Source organism: Pteropus medius, unplaced genomic scaffold (assembly GCF_902729225.1).
Source record: "Pteropus medius unplaced genomic scaffold, Ma_sr-lr_union100, whole genome shotgun sequence".
Classification (NCBI taxonomy): Eukaryota; Metazoa; Chordata; class Mammalia; order Chiroptera; family Pteropodidae; genus Pteropus; species Pteropus medius.
In genome coordinates, this window is record NW_024349801.1 from 8,560,188 (window position 1) to 8,585,941 (window position 25,754).

General features: G+C 41.1%; 1 protein-coding gene, 1 long non-coding RNA gene and 1 pseudogene across 2 annotated transcripts in view; 2 read left to right on the forward strand and 1 right to left on the reverse strand.

The window, feature by feature from the left end:
- Positions 1-25,754, forward strand: part of CDYL2 (chromodomain Y like 2) — a 156,113-nt gene that overhangs the window by 56,066 nt on the left and 74,293 nt on the right. The window lies entirely within an intron of this gene.
- LOC120622987 (uncharacterized) lies at positions 2,287-25,262 on the forward strand. Its single transcript, XR_005658611.1, has 4 exons — positions 2,287-2,298; positions 15,402-15,405; positions 18,211-18,217; positions 23,547-25,262. It is a non-coding gene; the product is annotated as an uncharacterized LOC120622987 (long non-coding RNA).
- Positions 11,558-11,676, reverse strand: LOC120581101 (uncharacterized; annotated as a pseudogene).

Here is a 25,754-nt window from a genome sequence, read left to right on the forward strand (position 1 = left end):
TAATTAATTAGCAAAGTCAGTCTCCCATTCAGAATAATTCTGGGAGATCTTGTATGTCTTGCAGTCAGGAATGGATTCAGTTGTATGGGGGACCCATTGCAGAATTTTAAGAGGAGGATGAGACAGTAAGATTTATGTTTTAGAAAGCTCAGCCTGGTGTGGAAGTAGGGATGATATTGGAGGAAGGAGAGTGATAGAAGATTAGTTATGAGCCATGGAAGTAGTTCTGGTCAAAGATAATGATTATGTAAGTGATCTGCTAGGAGAGCATCTAAAATCCTTGACAGTCTCATTACTGCATTACTTTATCCTCAGGATAGTTTTTATGTGGTGACAACTGCTTTACATAAGTTTATTGACAAAACACTGGGGAAGAGGCACATCCAAGATACTCCATTTCCTCTGGCTCAGACAGGCATTTCTCCATCTTGGTAGAGCAGTGATGTCCCCAGAGGAATGGGAGTTTAGAAACTGCCATGTGCTACTGGCTATGAAGAGTGGTCACAAATGCCTTCCAGGAAGCTGCCATAAACCTGTCCAGGGAGCCTTGGAGAATGTCCAGAATTTTCAGCATTTTTGGAATGTTGGAATAGGGCGAGGCCATCGCTTAGCTTCCAGCACATATAGAAATTGGCTTCCGACTCATTCCACCTCTGTCCGTTCTCCAACCAGGCTGCAGCTATGACCCCTCTGAAGTTCTCCGGGTAACTTAAAATATATATGCAGCAGAGATTCTGGAATAATATTAAGAGCTTTTTTTTTCCCTGCCTACTGATTCTATGAATCCAATTTCCTCAGTTTCCTGCTAACTCTATACTCCTTCCAATAAAAACTACCTAACCCTTCCCACAAGAGATAGCAGTGCTGTGCAGGTGGGCTGAGAATGGCTGTGAGGGGAATGTGATTTGGAGACCTGGGATACAGTGGCTTGTTGCTATAACCTTCACCCCTTTCTACAGATGTCTCTGAGTCTTTTTTTTTGGTCATTGGCCTTTTCCCATCTTTTGATAGACTGGGTAGATCACGACACCTTGAGACAGGTAATAGAATTAAAATATGTGTGTGTTTTTCTATACCTCAGTGTTCCCAACTTGACTCTTATTTAGGGAGGGCTGTAATTAATCCAGAGAAAGCGTGTGGACCTTAAGAGAGGTTAGTTCAGTTTTTCTAAGAACAGATGGAACAAAAGAAGGTCCTTATATCACTGTCTGGTAGTTCAGAGTCATCGTCATCATAGCTAATTCCCAGATTCTTCTACTTCCTTCTAAATATTTTTTTATACCTTTATTTACTCAATTATTTTACATTTTTATTCATTTTTTTTTGATAGGTAAAGTATGCTTATGGTACAAAATTCAAAAGGAGCAATGGGATAAATAAGGAAAGTAGTTTTTCTCAGACATGACTATGATGAGTTACCAGCTTTGTGTAAGAAATTGTGCATATTCATGCTTGTTTGTTTATAGAGGAGACGTTTTCTTGATTGGGAAAATTTGTGTGTGTGTGTGTGTGTGTGTGTGCGTGTGTTTTAGGTATTACAGCCTATGGAGAGCAGAAAGCTCTTGCCAAGATTTTCATTAGAAGGGGCTTGAGTGTAGCCATTCTTGTGGGGGAACCTACCACACTTCACTGAATCTAAAATGCTGTCAGTGATAAGAGAGACCACTAAGACAGAAAACATGTAGCCAAGTAAACGATGATACTCCCTCGAGTGTAAGATATATTTTCATTTTATAGATGTTAAAATGTGAAAAAAATGATCACACTTATTTCAACATCAGTGAAATATGTACTTTATTTTCCTATCGTTTCAGCCCCATTGATACCCTGTCATTGTTATGGAGCTCATCATTAAAAATGATTGCTCCTGTGACTTTCATTATGCCTGTTTATTTCTGGAGAGAAAGGTGCTCTGAATACAGAGCCTGCACTATCATTGGCCAGACATAATATCACATCAGCTCCAGTCTAGACTGACTTCCCTCAAGGTCTAGTGTATAGCTGTCACCCTGGAGTCCCTTTATTATCAGCTTTGGGAGTCCCTGACTTTTTTTTTTTTTTTTAAACTGTGCTGCATCTCCTGTGTATTCTCTTTCGTGATTTACACCCTTGTTATGATGGAGCACATTCTCAAGTAGATTCTTGAGGAAGGTGGATGGGAAGTTAATTTTTTGAGATTGTTTACTTATAAAAATGTCTTTATTCTGTTCTCTCTCTTGATTGCCCAGTATAGAATTTTAGGTTGGAAATCATTTTCCTTAAGATTTTACAGGTGTTCTATTGCTTCTGGTGTTCAGAGTTGCTTTTGAGAAATCTGAAGACACTCTGGTTCCTGGTCCTTTGGATGTAAAACTTTATTTTTCTTTTCAAAAGATTTCAGAATCTTTTCTATGATATTCAGTCCTGAATTTCCACAAGGATGTGCCTTGGGTTAGTCTGGTTTTGGTTATCGTATGGGATACCTAGTGGGCTCTGTGAGTCTGGAGACATATTTGTTGTGGGAATTTTCCCCAATTATCGTGTAGATATCTTCCTTTTTAATTTCTGTTTTTATTTTGTTATTTAGATGCTGGATTTCCTGGTTCCCTAAGTTTCTTATATTACCTTAACTGTATTTCTTCTGTTATATTGTCTTATATTTTCCATTTCCTTTGTCTTCTAACTCTTCTATTTTCTGCCCTTGTGTTTTTAGTTTTCAAGAACTTCATTTTTTGATTCTCTCATTATTTTTATAGCATCCTGTTAATATTTTGTGTGTGAATTATTTTATCTTCTCTTACTTCTTGGAGGATGTTTAATAGCTTCATTGAGAAACAGTTGACATATAATAAATTATAAATATTTAAAATATAAAATTAGATAAGTTTTGACATATATATACCTGTGAAACCATTACTTCAGTGATGCCTCAATCTTGTCTCCCTGTTATCCTTCCTACCTCTTCCCCTGCTTCCCCAGCAGTTAACCACTCATCTGTTTTCTGTCACCATAGAATGGTTTACATTTCCACAGTTTTATATAAATGGAGTCATTGAGTATGCACATCCTTTTGTCTGGCTTCTTTCACTCAGTATAATTATCCATACAATTTATCCATTCACTTATTGCTGGACATGTGTGTTGCTTTCAGGTTTTGGCTATTACAAGTAAAGTTGCCATGAACATTTATGTACAAGACTTTGTCAGGACGTATGCTTTTCTTTCTTTTGGTTAAATGCATAGGAGTGGAATGGAAGGATCATACACAGTAGATGTGTGTTTAAGTTGTTAAGAAACTGCCAGACTATTTTCCAAAGTGGTTGTACCATTTTACATTCCTACCAGCAATGTATGAGAGTTCTAGTTTCTCCACGTCTAACATTTGATATGGTCACTATAAATTTTAGTCATTTTTATACGTAGTAGTATCTTATTGTGGTTTTAGTTTGCATTTCCTTAATGACTAATGATATTGCAAATTTTGTTGCTTGCTTATTTGCCATCTGCAATACCTTCTTTGGTGAAGTATCTGTTCAAATCTTTTGCCCATTTAAAGAAATTGGGTTGTTATTTTGTTATCGAGTTTTATGAGTACTTTATTCTGGATACAAATGCTTTATCAGATACATATTTGAAAATATTTTCTCTCCGTTCCATGGCTTGTCTTCTTAATCTCTTAATGGTTCCTTTCAAAGAGCAGAAGTTTTAACTTTGGTAAAGTTTAATTTTTCACTTCTTTTCTTTTATGGACTGTGACTTTAGTGTCCTATCTAATAAATCTTTGTCTAAAACCCAAGGTCACAAAGATTTTTCTCCTGTATTTTATTTTCTTCTTGAAGTTTTATAGTTTTAGGTTTTACATCCATGATCCATTTTGAATTAAATTTTATATATAGTGTCAGGTATGTATCGAATTTCTTTTTTGCATATGGATATCTAATTGTTCCAGCACAATTGGTTGAAAAGACTATATTTTTTCTATTCAATTGCTTTTGTTCCTTTGTCAAAAATCAGTTTTTGATATATGTGTGTAGGTCTAGTACTTCTTGACTCTTTATTCTATTCTGTTGGTTTATTTATCTTTATACCAGTGCTATACTTATTTGAATATCGTACCTTTATAATAAGTCTTAAAGTCAGACAGTGTTAGCAGTCCAACTTCATTCTCTACTTGAAAGTTGTTTTGGTGTTGTAGGTTCTTTACATTTCCATATGAATTTTGAAATCAGCTTATCATTCTTTTTTACAAAAAAGAAGCCCGTTTGAATTTTGATTGGAATTATGTTGATCCTGCAGACCAATTTGGAGAATTGACATTATAATAGTATTGAATTTACAACCTGTGAACATGATCTTTGTATTTATTTAGATCTTCTCAAATTTTTCTCAGCTGTGTTTTGCGGTTGTATAAAGTTTCGCACTTCTTTTATCAGATTTATCCGTAAGTATTTTATGTATTTTAATGCTATTGTGAATGTTATTTAAAGAAATTACAATTTCTGATTGTTCGTTGCTAACATGTAGAAACATGATTGATGTTTCTTTATTCATCTTGTATCATGCAGCCTTGCTAACCTTGCTAATTAGTTCTCGTAGCTTTTTTTGAAGACTCAATTTGATTATCTGCCTAGGCCATCATGTCTCTGGGAATTAAACCAGTTTTTCTTCTTTGTTTCCAACCTGGATGCCATTTATTTCTTTTTCTTGTCTGATTGCTCTGGATAGAACCTCCAATAAATATGGAAAAGAGGTGCTGAGAGATATTGTCTTGCTCATGATATAAGGGGGAAAGTATCCAGTCTTTCACATTAGGCATGATGCTAGCTAGATACAGGTTTTTTGGAGGCGTACTTTATCAAGTTGAGGAAATATCCTTCTGTCTGTAATTTCCTGAAATTTTAAAATCAAGAATGAATTTTGGATTTTGTCAAATGCTTTTTCTGCATCTGAGTTGTTTGTATGTTTTTGTTTGTTTGTTTTGTTTGTCAATATGATGAATTACATTGATTTTTTTATTGAATATTAAACTTGCATCCTGGGAAAAAATTCCACTTAATAATGACGTATAGTCCTTTTTATGTATCGTAGGATTGTATTTGCCAAAATTGTCTGCAGTACTTCTGCATTTATGTGCATGGTAGATATTGGTTTGTAGTTTTTCTTTTGTAATAATCTCTGTGTGATTCTGGTGGCAGGATAATGTTGCCATGATTGAATGAGTAGAGAAATATTTCCTTCTCTTTAATTTCTGGCAGAGTTTGTGTTGAATTGGACTTATTGATGATGTTGTTGTGATGATGATGATGATGATGATGATGAGGATGAGGATGAGTAGTAGTAGTAGTAGTAGTAGTAGTAACAGTAGTAGTAGTAGTAAATGTTGGTAAAAGTGGAGTTCTGTTGTGAAAATATTTTAAACTACAAAATAAATTTATTTAGTAGATATAGGGTGGCTATTCAGGTTTTCTCTTTCTTCTTGAAATCAAAAGCCTTGTGTCTCCAGGAATTTTTTCATTTCATGTAAGTTGTTATAATTATTGGGAAAAAGTTAAAAAGGATAACATTCCCTGAGTGTCCTTTTAATAGTTGTAGAATCTGTAGTGATGTCATGTCCCTCATTACTGATATTATTAATTTATGTCTTCTCTCTTTTATTCTGATCAATTTGGGTAGAAGTTTATCAATTCTATTGATTTTTCTCATTGAATCAGCTTTAGGTTTCAGTGATTTTTATCTATCACTTTTCCGTTTTCCGTTTCGTTCTTTTCTCCTCTTCATTATTTCCTTTATCTTGCTTCTTTGTTTTTAATTCACTTTTTTGTTTGTTTGTTTCTAAAGGTAGAACCTGAGGTAATTGACTTGAGATATTACAACAAATTTGATATGCTGTTTTCATTTTTATTTAGTTTAAAATACTTTCTAATTTTTTTGATTTCTTCTTTGACCTTATTATTATTTAGAAGCGTATTGCTTAATTTCAGAATATTTAAGGATTTTCCAGCTATCCTTCTGTTATTAATTTCTAATTTAATTCCACTTTGGTCAGAGAACATGCTTTGTGTGACTTCAGTTCTCTTAACTTCATTGAAACTTGTTTTATAACTCTGTCTGTGAGCTATATTGGCAAATATGCAATATTTATTTGCAAAGAATGTTTATTGTACTCTTATTGGTTAGAGTGTTCAAGATAGCTAGGAGTCATTAATAGTGATTGAATGTCTACTATGTCATATCGGTTGATAGTAATGTTCAGATTTTTTTATATTCTGATTTTCTGCAGGTACTGATTTTCTGTATACTCATTTCATTAATTTTTAAGAGATGTATTTAAGATTTTGACAATAGTTGTGGGTCTGTCTCCTTCTACTTCTATGAGTTTTTGCTTTTCATATATTGAAGCTTTGTTATTAGGTATGTACATGTTAATTTTATGTACTCTTGAAGAATTGACCCTTTTATCATTATAAAGTGACTTTCTTTTTCTTTGATGATACATTTGCTGTGAAATCTACTTTGATATTAATATGGCCACATGGGCTTCTTTTTTTTTTTTTTTTTTAGTGTTTTGAGTGTTAGCATGATATATGTCATTTCCCATCCTTTTTCATTTAACCAATTTGTATATCTCAGTTTAAAATGTGTTCATATTATATATATATATATATATATATATATATATATATATATATATATATATATAGTTGGTTCTTGCTTTTCTATCCAATTTGACAATCTCTTTTAATTGAGGTCTTTAGACCATTTACATTTAATGTTCTTCACAAGGCTAGGCTTATTTCTGTCATCTCAATGTTTGTTTTCTGTTTGTCCTGCACATACATTGTTCATTTCACTCTCTTTTCTACCTTCTTTTGTATTGAGTAATTGAATCCCCATTGTTGGAGTATTAGCTATACATCTTTTACTGTTTTGTTTAACTTTACAACAAATGCTTTGTTTTTGTTTATCTTGGGATGTTTTTGCTCTGCCTTAATTTTTGCAAGTTACGTTTACTAAATATTTTATTTTTAGTTGACATTTTTTTTCTTTTGGCACTTTTTGCCCCACTGCCCTTTGGTTTCCATTGTTTCTGATGAGACATCAGCTGTTAGTTCCCTTGTATGTGATGAGTCAGTTTTCTCTTACTGCTTTAAAGACTTTCTCCTTATCTTTGCCTTCCAACATTTGACTATGATGTGTCTGATGTGATAATCTTTGCATTCATTTTACTGAGAATTTGTTGAGTTTCTTAGTTGTGTAGATTACCATTTTTTATCAAATTTGAGATGTATTTAACCATTATTTCTGTTTACATTTTCTTTTCCTTTCCTTTTGGTACTTCCATTATGCATATGTTGATGTGCTTAAGGGTGTCTCATATTTCTCTAAGGCTCTGTTCATTTTTCGTTATTCTTTTTTCTTTCTGTTCTTTAGATTGTATAATCTCTACATGATTTTCACTGATTCTTCTACCAACTCAAAGCTGTTGTTGAACCTTGCTAATGATATCTTCATTTTGGTAACTGTTCTTTTCAAATTCAGGATTTCCATTTGATGCTTTTTAAAAAATAATTTTCATCTTTTTGTTGATATTTTCTATTTGATATGTCATAGTCATCATACTTTCCTTTAATTCTTTAGACATGATTTTCTTTAGTTTTTTGAACATCTTTATAACAGTTGTTTTAAAGTTTTTGTATGGTACGTCAAACATCTAGGCCATCTCAAAGACAGTTTCTATTGTCTGTTTTTTTCCCCTGTGTGTTCATCACACCTTCGTATTTCTTTGTATGTCTTAGATATTTTTTTGTTGTTGAAAACTGGGCATTTCAGATAATATATTGTAGGAAATATGGATACTGATTCTCCCTCTCCACCCCCAACCCGAGTCTGTTGTTGTTTATATTTGGTCATTTATTTATGTGTTTGATGACTAGGCTGAACTAATTCTGTAAAGTCTATTTTCTTTGTAGTGTGTAGCTTCTATGTTCCCGCTCAGCTTTTCTCTCTTGTTTTTATCTTTCAGCTTGGCTTTCTAGGGATTCCCCTTGGATCAGCATAAGCCACTTATTGTCAAAAATTGTGCTTATGCCCCTTCAGGCAGTTGTATTTTCTCTCTTTACTGTTGGATTTGCATGTGACTTGGAAACTACTTTCACAGTTCAGAGGGCTCACAGTTTTGTCCTGTGCTGGGATGTGGGCTCTGGGCTCTGGGGTGTTCTCTCTCTTGTCGCTCCTGAGCAGGTGCAGCCTTGAGCATATGCACAGTCTTCCAGACCAGCAGGGATGAGTATAATTTTAAGCCTCGTTTCCTAGAGTCATTATAGTTTATTTTTCAGTGAATGTTTGGTCAGAGGTTATGCTTAAACGTGTAGAACCAGTAAGGCCCAGTGCTGATGGATTCTTATGGGGATATGTGTTTAAGTCTGCTCCTCATCCAGCTCTGATTGCTCCCCATGGGTGCTGCATAACATATTTGCCAGGCTTCTGGATTCCTAGGGATGAGTATAATTCCATGAGGGCCCTTCTCGATTGTCCCTTTCTCTGATTTTCTCTATTAAACGTATGACCGGTCTGCCATTTTAAGTATCGCTACTAGCTTCATGAAACTACTAGTCCTCTCTAATTGCCTGCCACCAAGGTCTTCGTTGTTTTCAACAATGTTGTTAGGCATGATCTTCTCCATGCTTTGCTCCAGATGACGTCAGTTCCCTCAGGCATAGCTTTTGGCTAGCCAGCCCTTTCTCTTGGGCAGAACCTCTCCACCACTGCCCCAGTGCAGGAGTTGGGACAGAAGCTCACATCTCCCAGAGTGACACCTCTACCCTATGCATGGGCACTGAAGAAAGGATGTAGACCCTGGTCTTCTCAGCTTGCCACTGCATGCATGTAACTTCTTTTGTACAAGCAATCTGGGTTGGGGAGGTGATTGCAGCCCCCGTATTCATGGCCCATCAAGGCTTGTGTAGAGTCTTCATCCTATAAATGGAATCTGTGTTGGGGAAGAAATTCCTAGTCCCTTGTCTGTACGCAAGCTTTTTCAACACGGACTTGGTGGAGGGGCATGGTGGGAAGTGGGCATGAAGACTGAGAGTTTACCTGTCCTAGAGTAGAATTGTAGCTTTAGACTGGGCACTTGGAAGAGAGGGAATGTCCTTAGCTATACCATCTAAAGCAGAGTTTCTGTAACTTAGAGCTGGTCAAACGGATGGGAGCAGGTCATGGATCAAATGCCACGACTCTTACTACCACAACTCTTACTACCACAACTCTTACTACTATTATTGAAATTTAATAGGTATTGTTTTATAAATGTTTCTCTATTTTCTGTGTACACTTACGACAGTTTCCAGAGATATTAAATGCTAATTTTCTTTTATGATTTTCACCAGTTAAGTGGTAGTTTTGTTGGGTGAGAGGATTTTCTGGGCTTCTCACACAACAGCTGTTATATGGAAGTCCCGCCTCTCCTTATTTATCGTTCTTTAAATTTAAGTAAACTTTTCATTTTAGAACTGTTTTAGATTCACAGAAAATCAGCAAAGTACTACAGAGAGTGTCTGTATATTCCTCACCTAGTTTTCCCTGTTGCTAACATCTTAAGTTACTATAGTACACTGGTCACGACTAAAGATCCACTATTGGTAAATTACTTTTAAACTGTACACTTCATTCAGAATTCATTGGATTTTCCCTAACGACTCTCTTTGCTCCAGGATGTAGGAGGTTTGAGGGTTTGGGGGCTAGTCAAGGGAAAAGATACGACAGTGAGATGGGCGTAGTCCACACAAGCTTTATTTGGATGATGCTTTGACAGGTTTGCATGAGGGGTGGCCCTGCATGGCATGAGACTGTCCAGAGGCTATGGTACAGGGTCACTACTCAGAAATGGAGGGGAGAGCGAAGGAACTTCCAGGGGAGAGGGGGCCTGGAGACGGGCCTTATGTATCTAGATGATGTTGCTCAGCAGCCCAGTAGAGTCTCTGGGACAGAGACCTCTGAAGAGCAGCAGGGGCTTGGGGTCTTTATAGTTACAGACTTTATTTAATCTATGACTGTCAGATGTTAGGGGCAGCTTGGTGTGGTATGCCAAGCAAGTAGGCTCTAAGTGGCTAAAAATCTGCTCATTTGGGCTGTGTTTAAAATAACTGAATGTGTAAAATTTTGCGTTTTGCGCCAGTGAGCTTCACAACCTGTTACAAACAATAAACCACCTAGGGGCCAATCTACAGAGGGCATCTGTGCCCCATTTCTAGAAGAGAGGATCCTATCCAGAATAATTACATTTAGTCATCATGTCTTTTTGGGCTCCTCTGATCTGTGACAGTTTCTCAGACACTCAAGCCACTACCTTTGACAGTTTTGAAGAGTACTAGGTAGGTATTTTGTAGAATGTCCCTCAATTTGGGTTCGTCTGATATTTCCCTCTTGATGAGATTGGGTTATGGGCTTTTACAAGGAAGACCCCAGAGGTCACGTGCCATTCTCATCACATAAAAAGGTACACGTATCAACATGACTTAGCACTGTTGATGCTGACCTTGATCACCTAGCTGAGGTAGTGTCTGTCCAGTTTCTCTGCCGTAAGGGTACTCACCCTCCTCCTTTCACGCTCTGTTCTTTGGAAGCAAGTCACGAAGCTCAGCCTATACTTAAGAATGGGGAGTTAAGCTCCACCTTTTTGAGGGAGAAATAGCTACATTATTTGGAATTGTTATTTGGAAACAATTTGGAATTCTATATGGGAGATATGTCTCTTCTCCCTAGTTTCTTTAGTTCACTAATTTAGGTGATTGGACTCACGGATATTTATTTTATAATTTGGGTTATAATTCATTGTTACATCATTTATTTTGTTTGCTCAAGTCGTTTCAGCTTTGGCCATTGGAAACTTTTTCAGGTTGGCTCCCTTTAACATGCCTGCATTTAAAAAATTTTTATTTTAATGTCACTTTCTTACGTTCTGGTACTACAAGATGCTCCAGGCATTTCTCCAAGGAGCCCTTGTTCCTTTTATTGGAGAATGATATCAGAACCAAGATATGAACCCTAGGCATTATTAATCTTTTTTTCTCTTTGCTTAAGCTAAAAATAGTTGCAGTTTAATTGGGAAAGATGCCTCAGCTGGTCTTTCATTCAATAAATACTTATCGAGTGCCAAGCTCTGTACTTAGGGTCATGTTTTTAGTTATTTAAAACTTGCTCTAAATAGAATTTCACTTTTTTATGCATAGTAATTAGAAATTCATTCACTATTTAATGTTATTTTAGTAAAGGGCTATAATTTAATTGGAGATAGGATTGTACAATTATTGTTTGCTGTGCTAAAACCAGTCCCTTTATTTTACATGCACCTTCATTTCAGTGCTGATTTTAATAACAAATGCTTATTATTGGGAGCAAATATGAGTGAATATTGATTTGAGTCATTAAATGCTCATCAAATAATTTTTTCGATGTTCACGTGGAACATTTCTTTTCTTTTTTTTAAATTTTTTTTTTTCAGGCGAGGAAACCCTTGGCTGACCTCACAGATTGCAAGGACCTTGTCAGCTTACAATCCCTTATTTTTTCTTTTTTATGCCTACAGCACCTGGTCTTCCTAGATGGTCTCCCATCCAAATACTAACCAGGCCCAACCCTGCTTAGCTTCCGAGATCAGACAGGATCAGGCTTGTTCAGGGTGGCATGGCCATAGACTGGAACATTTCAAATATACACAAAAATAGAATGTTATACTGCACTTTCAAGGACCCATTAGCCAGTTTCAACAGTTTGAACTCATGGCCAGTCTTAATTCATCTGAACCTGATGTTTTTTTCTGGATTAGCGAATCATTGTGGAACTTAAAGTAAATATCACTGGTTTTTTTTGTGTGTGTGACTCAGACACACAATGAAAGAAGCTTAAATAAATGCTAAGGAACATTCACAGTTGCCCCTTTTAAGAGTGAATGAATGAGTAGTTGTCCTACTTCAGAAAATGAGAGATACATGCCCCAGCTTATTAGGAGTTTGGGGGTAGAGTCACACCAAGAATGTCTTTGACAAGTGAGAATTTAAAAAAAGCCAGGGTTCACTCATCTAGGCCCTAGAACTCAGATCCCAGTCTTCTTGAATAGCAGGGAGTGTGCTCATCACAGAAGCATACCATTCACACTGGGGCTGGTAGACTCACAGGAGCCACATATGCCAAGTATGGGTTCAGGTCAGTCGAACACACCTGTTGCCAGAATTTGTTGTAGACTGCTGGAACTTCTGCGTCTGGTTTAGGACACGGTAATTGAGCCCAATTCCTAGATGTAGAAATGAGAATTTAAAGTTTGTGGACTGAGATTTGCAGACTATAGGATGAGATTCATAGACTCCTTCAGTGACTGTTTCTTGAGCACTACTATGGGCCAGGGGTTTGCTGGGGACAGTAGTGAACGGGATGCTATGTGGGACTTGCAATTCAAGAGCAAAAGGGGATAGACATTTACTGTGAATCACACAAATTGCTAATTACAATTGAGGTAAGAGTTGTAAGGGGTAGAAAAGAGTGCTAAAAATTATAGGGGTCCCCGATATTGTCTACGGTGTCAGGGAAGATACTCCGAGGAAGTGACATTAAAGTAGGACCTAAATGATGAACTGCAGTTGGTAAGGCAAGGCTCGTGCGTGTGTATATGTGTGTGTGTGTGGGGGGTGTATGGGAATTGGAAATATCCAAGCCCAATATATCCTCAATATATTACTTAATTAAACCCAGTTCAACCCCAGTGTTGAAGGGGATGATACTCACAAAGGCTCTATAGCGGGAAAGTGCTGAACACGTCTGAGGCAGCACAGCTGCAGTGTGGTACAGGAGTGGAGCAGGTAGACAGGCTCCAGACCATGCTTAAGTCTAGAGGCTGTATCAGGAAGCCTGGATTTTATTTCTAAAACAGTGGGAAACCACCAAAGGGTTTCAAGACAGGGCTTTTCAGAGTTGGCCACCATGTGCAAATGCATTGGTAGAGGTTCAAGACAGAGGCAGGAAGACCAGGTAGGGGGCTGCAGCCAGGGTCTAGGTGAGAGGGTAAGAGATTTTGTGAGTTGGTGATGCAGAGAAGCGGGTAGATTTAAGATTTAATTCATAGAGTTTTAGTGTAGTGGCTTCCAGAGATTTTTGCCTGTGACCCACCAAAAGAAATATATTTTGCATCGTGGGCTCAATACACAAATATGTGGGCATATATATAATATGTGTGTGAAACAAAAACTTCATAAAACGATGAATGTACTACAGGCAGGGCACACCGATCTATTTTATGTCATGTCATGCTATGTGTGCTTGTCATGTGTTTGAGGTGGGCGGACACGGGTTATGGGATTTTATGGACCATGCTAAGGAATTGGGATCTTTGTTCTGCATGGAGTGAGGTGTCTCTAAAGTTTTAAAGCAGATTTGTTCTTTGAGAGTAATAACCCTAATAGCATAGAAAAAAGAGCTCTGTGACAGGGACACTAACACATAAATAATTTTTCTAGCTCTCCTTGTTTTCCTCCTTTTTTTCGTTTTTGGCAGGGTTGGCAAACTTTTTTTTTTAATGAAATCTTTATTTTTCCTTGCATATAGTAAAGCAAATACTTCTTACTAACATAAATGTATTTCAGAAATGTGAAACAATGTAAAAGTGCCCAATATTTCAACTCTCACTCCGATTCTGTTAACAACTACAACAGTGCTAAATTTATTAGTGTGCTGAAAACTGTAATGACCCTTACCTGTTCTCAGCACGTAAGTGTTTAGTGAGATGGGCAATAAAAGTACTCATAAAGTTCTCTTGTAAATTTTTCAGAGTAGATTAAAATGAGTCATCTAATTTGAATATCAGATTTTCTGTGTTTATTCAGTTATTTACATATTTGTTATTACTTTCCTGGTAAAACAGATTGACAATCAATTACGTTCAACATTAAAAGAGTCATCTACATTGTCCTGGTTCAGCTTGTTTTTATGTGTTTATGATTCTGAGTATGTCTCTTACCTTTTAACCTATGTCTACACCTCACTTTTATTACTGTTTGGAGTGTGAAAGTTATGAGCTAATTTATGTTGTGGTTAACAACTACTTCAACTCCCAGTGGATTTAACGAAAAGAGGTCACTTTCTCCTTTGGTCTACATGTCCAGCACCAGGTTCAGGGTCATTGTTTCTTGTGACCACACTCGGGGACCCGGGTTGATGAAGGCACTACCATTTTCTAATATACCATCTCAATCGAGGCTTCAAGGCGTTTGGCAGACTCTTTATGTGGAGAGCCAGAGAGTAAATATTTTCGGCTTTGTGGGTCATTCAGTCTCTGTCCACTACTTAATTCTGCCATTGTGATGGGAAAGTAGCCTCATATAGATAATAGGTAAATAAATGGGCATGGCTTTTTTATCAATAATATTTTATAAAAACAGATAGTAGGCCAGATTTGCAGGCTGTATTTTGCCAACCCCTGACCTGAGGAACAGAGGGGAATAATCTGTGGAATCAATAAGAAGGAGGAGGACTTGAGATAAAGTCAGTGTGCTAGGGGGATGGTGTTTGTCCCACTTGTCCTTCCCTATGGGGTCACAGCACTGGAGCATGGTGGTCCTTCTCAAGGAAGACCCCGTGAGACCAAGGTGCGTTCTGACACTCAGAGGGTTTGCATTTGGGTAGTGTGGGGTATAGGAACAGTTGGAGTTAAGGTCCTTACTTAGAGAAGTTCCATCTCCCAGCTTCAGATTCAGCCACAGATAGAATGCCAACTGTAAGTCATATGTTCGACTCCGTTCCTCAGGGCTGCAAGACTGAAGCTGCACTTGATACCAGGGCAGGGATTAATTAATACAGTACTCTGGGCAAAGCTCCCTGCAGCCTTTGCCGGGAGAAATAGCTCCTAAGACGAGAAGGTGTGAGATGGCTCTCTGGGGCTGCTTTTCCTCTCCAGGAATTCCTGGACTTACACCACATACCTAAATGCATTTGTAGGCAAACAGTAAGCCTGACGAGGTGCCTGAAACGGGTACTTCGACACACAGGGGCTGTAGAGGATAGATATACAGTGTCCCTACTGCCTTTGGTGGGTACAAGGCCTTTGCCCTGCAGCAGGATGGGTCATGGCACCTGGGCCCTCTTTGTCTTTGCCCTCTCCTCTGCTAATGGAAATCCTCTTGACCCTCCAAAGGCCAAGTCCTAGCTGTTCCCCCCTATGGAGACTGACTCCTCCAGTCAAGAATACTTTGGACTCTCTCAATCCTTTGTACCTTGGAGAGCTGAGAGTGGCTTATATGACAATGGCAAAGATACCCGTCTGCATCCTGGAGCAGGTTATAAGCTCTTAGAACACATGGTCTGTGGTTTATCCATCCTTAGATTCTAGTGCTTAGCCGTGTCCATGGAAGGAACACAGTATTTTGAAGAGCCAGCGTGGTATTTTGCAAAAGTGTAAGTTTTGGAGTTTTGCCAATGACTTCCTCTGTGACCTTGGACAAGTTGTTGGACTTGTATTTGAGCCTCGGTTTCTGCATTTGTAAAATGGGCCCCCAAAAAATCGGTCTTAGGTATATCCTGAAGATTACATATAAAATAAACATGAAGCTTGTGTACCTATGCAATCGTCAACAGCTTCACCATTGTTGACTTGATAAAGCATCTCCTCAAAAGGAGATGGAGAGTGTTTGGGGCATCTGGCTGAGTTCACAGGGAAAATTCTGAAGGTCTGGCACTGCATCTGCTTTCATTAAAGACCTGACACAGCACTAATTATAAGTTATTGTCTGTTGGTTTGCGTACCTCTAAACACTGGAATCACCTGAGGAGCTTTCACATCTCTCCATGCCCAGGCCATACTCGAGACATCAGTAATTTGGGATTTGAGCATGGGTTTTATTCATTTGTTCATTTTTTCATTCATTCATTGCCTTATATTTTTATCAGTAGTTTAAAAAACTCCCCAGGTGATACCAATGCACGGCTGAGATTTAGAACCACTGCACTAAAAGAAATACCACTGTTCATTATATGATGTCTCAGTGCTTTCTTACCACTTGGAATTTTTGTTTTATTTTGTTTACAGAGCCCTTTTAGACATTCCCTCAGCTCCTGAGGTGTTCCCCAGTTACCTTTTCCTCAGGAAGGGTCTCTGCAGGAGCACCGGACCGGACCTGGGCAGTGGCCAGGATTTCTTCTTTGCTCTGCCTAGTGCACAGCCCCTGAGTGTGCGGGGGCCCCTGGACTCGAGTTCAGTGGTAGGGAGGGGCGTAACAGCCGAGTATTCTCTGGGGTGTTGCTTATCTCAGTCCTGGAGAAGCAGGAGGGTGGCCTTGATTTTAGTTCTGTTTGTAAAGATGATCGAATGGAAAATGGTGTTTGCGTTTTAGAATCAGTGAAATATGGCGGACTATATGCTAGATGCTAAATCTGCTTAGAAGGATGTGGTCATCAGTGTCTCAGCTTGGCAGTGGCTGCCTGGGCTGTTTGACTCCAGCGGACAAGGAAGAACTTGCAGCTCTAGGAGCAGTTTGGACAGTTGTCATGACACATCCCCCAGTAATCCCTATGGAAGGACGTCCTGTGGGGCAGTTTTTCTCTGCTCAGACTTGCTTGTGCCTTGGGAAAGAGCTCAGCTTATGAGTCAGTTACGACCGACTCCTTAATTTTTCGGAGCTTCAGCATGCTCACCTGTCAGTTGGGAATGATGGCAGAAGGTACTCCCGAGGATTGTTGTGAGGAGTCAGTAAGTCACCGCAGGTGAGGGTTTGGCAGGAGCCGGGCACGTGGGAACAGCCGGCCAATAGCAGTGATTGCTTTTCTTGATGTTCTCGTCCTGTAGGGGTCATAGTCAATGTGATTTATTTTACTCCCTGTTTGGGCCAGGAGCTGGCTTCACTGAGGGAGGGAGTCCCTAACTGCCTTGGAGGAGGTGACATTTTCCTGGGGTCTTAGAGGAAATGTGCTCACTGTGTTTAGAGTCTTTTCAGGATGAGCACATCATCTTTCCGTAGCCACTTCCTTATAATGATATGATGTGGGTTCTCTCTGGTTATTTTAGTCTATTCTCTTATTTAAGAAAAGTTACCTCACTGATGACTCTAAAGAAAGCCTTTCAGCAACCACACACGCTCAATTTCTGAAGTGGTTGGGCTTTCAGGGTTTAATTTTAAACCAGAAACAATATTCCAAGTTGGAGTACCAGGCCAGCCCACTGTAGTCTTCACTCACTAATGCCGCAGAATAATAGTGCTAATCAGAGCAGCGTATCAACTGCAGCCTACCCTCACTTGTACGTTGGTCCAAGAAGAAAATGCATCCTGAGCCCCAGGTACAAAGGCAGCGACATGCGTTCGTAGCAGCAGCAATTCCCTCAGAAGCCACGTTGAAGGGATGGGCAGATAGTCTTCAGCAAAGCGCCCTCAACAATTGAAGACGTCAGCAGAGCACTCTGTTCCTTGCACTGGTAGAAGAGCGCAGACTCATTGCCGGAGTATTTCCTGTTGGATCAAATGAAAGTGACTGCAAGGTTCATCGGAGGCATTTATGTGTGCGGGTTGTTTTTGCACTGCCTGGTCCTTGGACGCTGAATGGCGACTGTTCACAAACGTGGCAGGAATGAGCATAAAATCTGCATGAGCAAACCTGGTCCCTGGTTTTTGTCTCCTTGCTTCGTTGGTTTTCTGGCATTAGAGGTTAGGTGACTGTCAGTGGTTTCCAGGTTCCAGCATGGAATCCGGTGTGTCCACAGGGAGGGGAGTGGTTAAGGAGAAATGGAGGGGCATTCCCAGAACTAGCTGAGTGGGTTCACCCCCTTAGTCTGCAAGGATGTTACACAGTTTCAGGGCTTTGGAGAAGACCAGATTCTCTCTCTTCCCACCTTCATTCGTGATCTGCCTCTTTTTACCTACATGTTGTTTTGTTCTATAATTAAAGGCCGGTCGCTTTACAGTGTCAAGGCATGAGAGACAGGGACATTGTTGGGAAAATGCCCCTTAATTAAGATGCAGAGATGCGAGGGGAGGGCTGAGATAGCTAGGAAAGGAGGTGCAGAAGGCGGACCTCAGCCATTTCTTGGTTTCCCTTGGGCTGATTCTTTTGTCATAATCTCTGCATAGACAGACACAAACTGTGAGCAAGGTGCTTCCTGTCCTCCATGGCTGAACAGCGTGAAGCTCATCTGGGACGGCCTCCTGGTTTCCTGTCACTACGTCTGAGCTCCTACGAGAGAATTGCTTTTCTTAGTGCTCTTGTCCTGCAGGGGTCGTACTTATTGTGATTCTGAACAATTGGGGTCCCAGGTGACCTTGTTTTCCTCCAGACAGCCTGGGGTACAGATGCTTGTTTGTCTCAATTTTGAGTTATTGGCTGGTCCCTATGTTGAAAGAGCAGGAACTGCCTGCAGAGCTAAAAAACAATGCAGTAATCTCAAAATTTAGTGCATATGAGTGACTAGAGGTCTTGCTCAAATGAAGACTCATAGACCCTATTCATAGATGATGACATGGAAAATTAAAAGGAAGATCACAACGATCTTGGCTTATGTCAAACCCCTACTCTGTGCTGAGTATAATCATTTTAATATAACAACCCATGAGCCATTCTTATTCCTAGTCCCATTTACAAATGGGTAAACTGAGGCTCTGAGAAGTCCAATGACTTGTCCAAGGCCACAGAGGCTCCCTCTCCTAACTTCCTTTAGCAGATCTGGGGCAGGGCCCAAGAATCTGCATGTTTATGAATGACCTCAGATGCTGGCTCGAGAGGCATTGCCTTGCACTTCAAGCTCATGGCGAGGCAGGGACATATCCGTCTTGTTCAAAGCTCTATCTCTGGGACCTAGCCCTAGCCTTGATTGAGACATGACAGGTGCTCAATCAGTACTTACTGAAGGAATGAAAGAGTGTGTTCTCTTCAAAGGAGTCCCTTAGGAGTTCCAGGGGCTCCTACTCAGTTCCCTGGGAGCATTAAGTTATCAAGCCCAGGACTTGTTCCCTGACAACTTTGGTCTCACTGCCAAGAACAATGCTGCCTGGCTTCCTGGTTCTGCTCCTGGAACCCTGCATTGTTTCCTGGCCACAAGTCCTTGCCTCCCTCTCTGTTTCTCTAGGTCCTAGGTCCTCCCTTGATCTGGTGAGCACTTTTCTTAGGGACCAGTTTCTGTCTCCAACAAAGGCCTGGCTGCTGGGACCCTCTTACCTGGGCAGGCTTTCCCTTTGTCACCTGCAGACCCAGTGTTCTAGGTTCACCATCCTGTGACCAACCACCTACTATCTGCTGCTGGTGCTTTGGGTATCAGGCTACATTTGCTAGACTGGACCTCCAGCTAAATCCTTTCCTTGTGGTGGCTAATTCTACTCCTGAGCCTGGCCACCATCCCAGCCTGCCTTGCCTTGGAGCAGTAAGTCAGCTTTGCTCGAATGATCAGATGATACGAGTCTTAGGCACTGAAATATATAGGCTTGGGTTCAACTTCTGGCCCTTAAGTAAGCACTTTAACTTTCAAAACCTCTGTTTCCATGTGTAAATCAGGTATGATGGTCCTAACCTCGCCTTCAGTGGGAGTGATGTGAGGGTTAAATGAAATTGTGTATATAGGGTACTTAGTGTCAGGGTGGCCACGAGGTTATTTATCACTGATATATCTATTATGTAACAGTTTGCCATCCATCTTTAAACAAGTCTTGAGTTTTACTTGCAGATTATCTTGACAGCAAGTGCTGCACATTGACATATTATTTTAAATTAGGTCCCTCCATTTTGTGCAAAGACGAAACAAAAGCCACTTCTTACTCCCCTTGTGGTCAGGTATAGCAGTAAGAGCATGGGCTTTGCAGACAGTGTTGGGTTTCACACCTGGCTCAGTTGTGTGGCTAACTCATTTAACCCCTCCCAGCCGCAGTTGCTACATCTGTAAAGTGGGGGTAATTGTCTTTCCTGAGTTTCTCGAGATGATTTAGTGCCTGTGCTTGGGAAAACACCTGATGTGAGCCTGACGTCAGAGGCACTTCACACACGCAGGAGTAGCTGGGTACCTTCTGAGCCTCTCTATAAGCATCTCACAGCACTGCTTGGCCTTTCAGGTGAGAAACTTATTGGCAACACACCTGCTCAGTGCACCTGGTTTGCCTCCATGAAACCACATGGGAAAATTGTTTTACATGCCAGGGAATTTCTAGAATATAATGGAGATCCCTCCACCTCCCATATTGACTTGCATTGATTTTGATTATTTATTTTAATTATGTATTTCCTGTCTGTCTTCTACACATCCCAGCCAGCCCTCAAGATCAGAGACCTCAGCCGTCCACTTCACTGCTGCCTGCCCCCAGCAGATCTCACGAATTCTTGTTGTGTCTCAGACAGTGGAGATCTGAGAAGGGATCTGGCTCAATGTCCAGTTTGCCATGGGGATTTTCCTCTTCCTGGCTGGCAAGGACGTGAATCAGCTTCCTTAGATGCTGCCCTGGTGGAATCCTGGAAAGAGGGTGGAGGGCTCTTGATCACCCTGTCTCAGGTTACCTCTCTCTTCACTGACCTTCGTTTGCAGTAGAGGCTGTGCTCAGTGCATTGCCATTGGCGTGTCTTACTTTAGTCCTAGCTGGAAAGCTAGCCCCCTCTGGCCCCATCAAAGTCTTTTTGTAAGATGGAGCCCACCAAAAATAGTGAGGTGGGAAAGAGAACTGGTGATGCTCACAGTCATCACAGATGACACACAGGTAGTCCAGGACTGTGGGTAGGTCATGAAGGTGAATATGCTGGGCATAATCTTGGATAGTGAGAATGGCTAGCCTCCTCACTGTGTCATTTAGGCTATCTCCATCCATCCCTGCATCTGTCTGTCCCTTTATCCATCTATCCACCCACCCATTCATCCATCCAAGAGGTTTTAATTTGAGTGTCTGCTGTATGCTAAGAGCCATGCTAAGTACTGGCATATGATGTGAGCAAAACCAGACACATACCCTGCTCTTGTGACCTGTGGGTGGGACATTCACTAATCAAAGAGTCCCGTTAAAGGATGTATAATTACGAGGTAATAAATGCTTTGAAGGAAAGCATTAAATGAAGAAATTTTCATGTAGGGAGCCACAGAGGAGGCATCTTTCTGTGGAAGTGATATTTCAGCTGGAATAAGAATAAGGTGCTAACAGTTACTGAGTACTTTTGATGTGCTAGGCCCAGATACGATCATTTGAACTTAATTTATTTATGTTACTGGCCCCATGAAGCAGGAATGATTATTCATCCCCATGAGGAACCGAGACACATAGAGTTTTAGCCCTCTGCCCAAGGGCATAGCAAGTCAGTGGCAGGGCTGGAATTTGAACTCAAGAAGTCTGGCTCAGAACCCACTTCTTCTTGCATCTAAGAAGTGGTAGGAGGTAATTAGGGGAAGAGGGATGGGAAATGAAAGCACCCTCCAGGGTACCAGGGTCAGGCCCTGAGGCGAAGGTCAGGAACATAGATGTTTCCAGAAAGTGGCTGGGAGTGTGGAGAGTGAGGGGGAGGTACGAGGGTGATAGAGCGGGAGGTGCTGGCAGATGCCAGACTGTGCAGTGCCTCATAGACCATATTAAGGATGTTATACTTTCTCTGTTGAGAAGTGAGAAGCCACTGAAGAGTTTTAAGAAGGGGTAGGGAGTGGGTGACATGATTATATTTTCATTATGATAGAAATCTCGCTGGAGGCAGCGTGGAGAATGGAGGGAGGAGGCCAGGGCAGTGCGGGGTTTTCCATTTGGAGGTTGCTGTGAGGGGCTGTGGACTGCCCTAGGGTGGTGCCAGTGGAGGACTGTAAGTGTCTTGGGAGGAAATTTAGAAGGTAAAGTTGGTCTTGGATATGAGAGATAAAAATGAAAACCCTCTGGATGTCAAGATAACTACTCTTGGGTAGCTGCCTCCGTCGGCATATCGGTGGTGCTTATGGTCTTCCAAAGCCGTTGGTCCACTGTTGATTATTAAGGGGTGATGACTCTGGGGTCCCACAAGGCTTCCTGTATCCTCAGGCCACTGCCAAGTTACAGGAGTATAGGGTGTGCTCTCGAGTCCTTTCTTCTTTGGGGCCTGAGCCACACACATTTCTTCCTCTCTTTGCTGCCCTGGTTCTTACCAGGTTCAAGGCTCAGACAAAGGTCCCAGTTATGTTTGTACATCATACTTCAGATACACTTGCTTGCATCTCATCTCAGTTGCTCCTCCAGGTGAGTAGGATGTGTCCGTTCGCTTGCATCACCGTAACCACCCCACTCTGTGTCTACTGACATGTCTATCTGATCCTGAGGGGCGCTTAGCATGTCTGGAGGCTCTGGCTGCCTCCCACTCATTGGGATGGATTGAAACACCATATTGATGCCACTCTGTGGAATCTACCCACTAAAGGAGCTTTATAAACACTTACCTTTCATTTGATCTCTAAAAATGGAGCTTTTGATCAAATGTGAAGGTATCCTGTTTTTGCACTAATTTACCTTTCCCTGCCAGCCTCACGTGAGCCTTAGAGTTAGTTGGATTGAGTTTGGAATGCAGAGATGGTATTTCTTCTCGGCTTCCCAGGTTGGCATCTATGTGAAGTATGCTGGGATTTTATGGACCAGAACAGTTGGCGAAGTGGAGAGGATCAAGGTCAGGGATAGGGTGCTGACTTTATTGAAGTGGCTAGAACTTGTGACAAATCCGAGGAATGATCGGATATGATCTAATGCATGAGACACAGGAACAGACGTATAAATAATGGGCAGCAAACCGGTTGGGCAGCAGCCTCTTGATTTATTTATTTTATTGGCGTTAGGTAATAAGACCTTAAAAAGTATCTACGGATATAGGAGGAAAGGGTCACCTCTGCATTTTGGGACTAACAGGACGGAGCTCAGTGTCAAGGCTCAAGCTGAGTGGGGTAGATTTTGGGACAGTGTTTCAGTTTCAGTATTACGATTGATATTGCTGGAAAACAAATCACCTCATAAATTAATGGTGTGAAACAATTTTTTTAATGCTTGTGTATTCTGCGGGTCAGGAATTCAGACAGGGAACTTAGGAATGGCTTGTTCTCTGCATCACAGTTTCTGGGCCTCCACTGGGAAGACCTGAAGGCTGTGGCGACTTGATGGCTGGAGCTGGGATCATCTGGAAGCATCATTATTTGCATGTGGTTGATACTGATTTTTGGCTGACACCTGAGCTGCCCTGTCAGCTGGAACACCTACATGTGGTCTGTCCACGTGGGCTTGCCTGGGCTGCTGGGTTCCAAGAATGAGTGTCTCAAGAGAATGCGGGGGAGATGAATCATGGGACTTTAGGACCTAGCCACAGAAGTCATAGAAGGTCATTTCCACAAATCTGTTGATAGAGGCAAGATGGTGGAGCAAGTGTCAAAGTCTTGGTCATTCCCCATATGACTGTTAAATCTGCGACTGAAGCTAATCAAAGGTTCAGAGGGATCTTTTGAGCTCTGGATTAAGCATCAATGTTTAAATGGAACCTCTTAATAGTAACCCATGGCTATTGCTCCAGTGCATCTGAATGGCTATTGATTTAATTTAAAAATGCTGCCAATCTTCTGAATGTTTGTCTACAAGTAGCAGATGGCAATCTGATCGTCACCTGAATGGGTTCAGAATTTCCTTTTTAATGCACTGTACACACAGCCCCTCTTAGCTTGTTTCCAAACTCCATCTAGCTACACATCCATCCACGTATTTATCCACACTTCTGCTCACCCTTGCACCCATCCAGAGCTCAGTAGATCACGGGCTGTATCCTCAAGGAATGCACTGTCTGGAAGAGATACTCTTGCACAAGTAAGTAGAGTTGCTGGGGGCCATGGAGAGGCTCTTCAACTAAACGTTTTATTAATGAAGCCACACCTGCTGAACTTGGGTGCTGTTGGCTTTCAAAACCCACATGGCCTTCTCCTCTTGTCCTTTTTTGTTAGGTATTGGTAGAAAGCCTGCATTTGCTACCAAGGAGGCCAGTGCCCCTTTGGCTGGGTGTTACTGAGCTTGTGACACCCAGTGGGCACCAAACTGACAGAGCCTTCTGTACATCCTATATAAATCAGATGAAGGGAAACAGATGTGTCTGGTGGCAATTGCATTTTCTTTTAGCCACTTATTTTCCTTTCATCTCAAACCTCTGATCTGCGGCTCAGGGCTGCATTACCATATGCACCTGTTGGGGGTGGGCCCATCCAAGCAGCCCACTCAGGCCTGTGCAGTCCTCCGTCCAGCAGGCCGCTTTTTCCCACGCAGTGGAGGGAGGTGATACGGTTGTCTCCGGTCTGCCGCTTGGGATGGGAGCTTGTCTGTGACTATTCAGTTTTTTGCTGCTGCAGTGAGGCAACAGGGAGACGTGAGGGGCTTGCGGTCACGTAGGGGAGCCAGCAACCCACATCTTCATGATGCCGACGAATGCACCAGAGAGAATTTCAAAGGGAGACAAAGGACACCAGGCAGCGATAATTTATGCCAGTGGTTTTATGCACAGACACCAGGTGATCCAGTGGTTACTTTTCAGGGACTTTTTGAATGTTATTTTAAGACAGACACAAAATTAATTGCATTCTGTTGAATCACAATAAGCAGTGGTTTGCATTTTTCCTTCTTTTAAGTGCAAAGAACAGTTCTTAGCGCTCACTCTCTCCTTTGCTTCCCAACCACACCATCCCCACATGTGGAGCTGGGACGTGGAGCTTGGGCTCTTGGGTGGGTGAAGCCAGTTGGCCAGTGTTGGTTGGATAGTGCATAATTCAGGATCCTGTTGGAGTCTCTGCCCCTTGGTGCCACATTGAGTATGGACAGCTAGGGTATTATGTTCTTTCTGGGGACATCAAGCACGGATGAGGTCAAGGTTCAGAGTGGAGGCAGTAGAAATATCTCCAAATGGGAAACTTGAGATTAAGCCCTTCTTAAGGCCAGGTGTGTTGCTTTTTTAAAACAATCCTCAGAATAGCCATTTGAGAGAGAACTGTTTCCCTGCATTTCTGAAGAGGAAGAGGAGGCCCAGAGAAGTAAAGTAACTTGCTGAGAGTCACACAGCAAGCAGCTTGAATTAAGTTCCAGGGCTGTGAAGATCTAAAGCTTGAGCACTCTCTCGTACTCTGCATCCTAGGTGTTCAAAGGAGAGAGCTTTTTGGTATGGGGAAGCCAGTTCATGAAATGTTAATAAAAACGGGGTCTTTATCCCCTCCCAAGGGTGCACACAGGCACCTCCTCCCACCCCTTGCCCCCACATGCACTGTCAATGTCCCATTTCCTGCTGCATGAGAGTTTGGGCCAATTCAGAGTCTCTGCCACTAATGGTTCAAAGTACAGACTTTACATTTTTCATAGAATCCACTGGATGGTTCCTTCTGTGCTAAACATGAAAATGCCCCACTTCCTGTTGACCATCTGGTGTGTCCAGAAAGTTGTCTTCCTGGAAATGGCCCTGCTTGCATCAAACCCTCCTACCTCTTTTTCTCTCATTAACACAGTCAGTATGCAAGCTTTGTGCAATTTGCCCGTTCAACAAAACCTTTGCTTTCTGTTGGTATGTTTTGCCCTGTGTGTTTACTTGTTGCAAAGAGACTATTGTTTCCATATTTACAGCAAGCAGCAAGGCTGCAAATTAGTTTTAGTGACAAACTGAAGATAACCAGCCGTAGTGCAGGATTCGGATTTGTACTGTTACAAAAATATGTATTCATGAAACTAAAATTTCAAATTACTTCCTTCACATCTTGAAATAAATAGTGTGCTGGGTATGTGATCTGCAATGAGGAACTATTTCTGATTTTTTAAAAAAAACAC